Source organism: Coenobita brevimanus, chromosome 29 (assembly GCF_032717465.1).
Source record: "Coenobita brevimanus isolate Jiangsu-jjx chromosome 29, ASM3271746v2, whole genome shotgun sequence".
NCBI classification, from domain to species: domain Eukaryota; kingdom Metazoa; phylum Arthropoda; class Malacostraca; order Decapoda; family Coenobitidae; genus Coenobita; species Coenobita brevimanus.
Window position 1 is genome coordinate 5591386 of NC_136982.1, and position 1410 is coordinate 5592795.

At 42.5% G+C, this 1410-nt stretch overlaps 1 non-coding gene across 1 annotated transcript; it reads left to right on the forward strand.

The window, feature by feature from the left end:
• Window positions 1-1041: 1041 nt before the first annotated feature.
• Window positions 1042-1160, forward strand: LOC145395095 (5S ribosomal RNA). Its single transcript, XR_013896526.1, has one exon. It is a non-coding gene; the product is annotated as a 5S ribosomal RNA (ribosomal RNA).
• Window positions 1161-1410: the final 250 nt, after the last annotated feature.

Here is a 1410-nt window from a genome sequence, read left to right on the forward strand (position 1 = left end):
AGAAGGATTAAGAAGGGTGAGGGACTGAGTGGGACATAAGAAAAGAAACAGAGATGATGAGAAGATGGAAGAGGAGATTATGAGGGCAGAGGAAAGCAGAAGAAAGAGGAGGGTGGGTGAAACGAATCAGAGAAATGAAATATGAGTTAGAGGATAGGAAGTGTTTTTGAGAGGAGGAAATTAGGGATGAAGGAAAAAACAAGAGGAGTAAAAAAGAGATTTCTGAAGGTTGAGACAAGTGGAGGAAAGGAGAGGAGAAAGAGTTTGGTTGAGGAGAAAATTAGGAATTAATGCGGGAAGGAGAGAAAATGATGACAGTGGGAGTTGGAAAGATCAAGTGAAGAAAATTATAAAGAAGAAAAACTGACACAAATGAAAGAAGAAAATGGGAGGAGAGAAGACAGTAATAGAAAGAGCAGAGAGGAGTAAAATGACGGTATAGAAAAGCGACAAGATTAAGCCAGTTTACACAGAGGTATCACAAAAATTAATTTGATGGATGAGACACATTCTAGAGAAGGGATGCATTATGGTCCTTGAACACATTTGCACATTTGTGTGTGTGTGTGTGTGTGAGAGAGAGAGAGAGAGAGAGAGAGAGAGAGAGAGAGAGAGAGAGAGAGAGAGAGAGATCTGACGGCAAACATGACCAATGACATGAAAGACAGACCAAGATGGCCGCTGTTTCTGATCTAAGATGCATCTCTAAAACTTCTCCACAAATGATCGCAGTTAATTTAGTGATGGCGAGAGGTGGCCGTCCTTAAGGTCTACTTTTCCCCGAGTCAACCCGGGAGCGACGACCTGAAGTACCTTGGCAGGAAAGTCTGGCATGGCTCTTCCTTCCACGCCAGCAAATCTAAACTCAAAAAATTTTCTTGGAGTTATTTTTTTTATCCTCCTCATTTTCGGTTAAAGGCGTTCCATGGATTTGAAAGATGGTGGGTTTTATTTGTTCAGATAGTGCTTTTTTTTTTTACTAATTTACACACACACACACACACACACACACAAGCGCTGGTTCGAATCCTCGCAATATTTGCCAACGGCCATACCACGTTGAGTACACCGCTTCCCGTCCGATCAGCGAAGTTAAGCAACGTTGGGTCTGGTTAGTACTTGGATGGGTGACCGCCTGGGAACACCAGATACTGTTGGCATCCCTACATGTCAAGTGGGGTTGGTGGAGGATTAGTGCCCCTCCCTGGAAAACAATTAACTCTAGGCCCTTGGCCACCCCGTCTGGGATACATGGCATCTGGCAATGAATGAATGAAAAAAAAATACATATATATACTGTATATAGTCCCAGACAATTGGCTGAAAAGTGTCATTGTAAATATGTACAAGGGATAGGGTGATGCCCTGGAAAGGGGATATTTTATAGGCATATAGCTTTTTGACCAGATA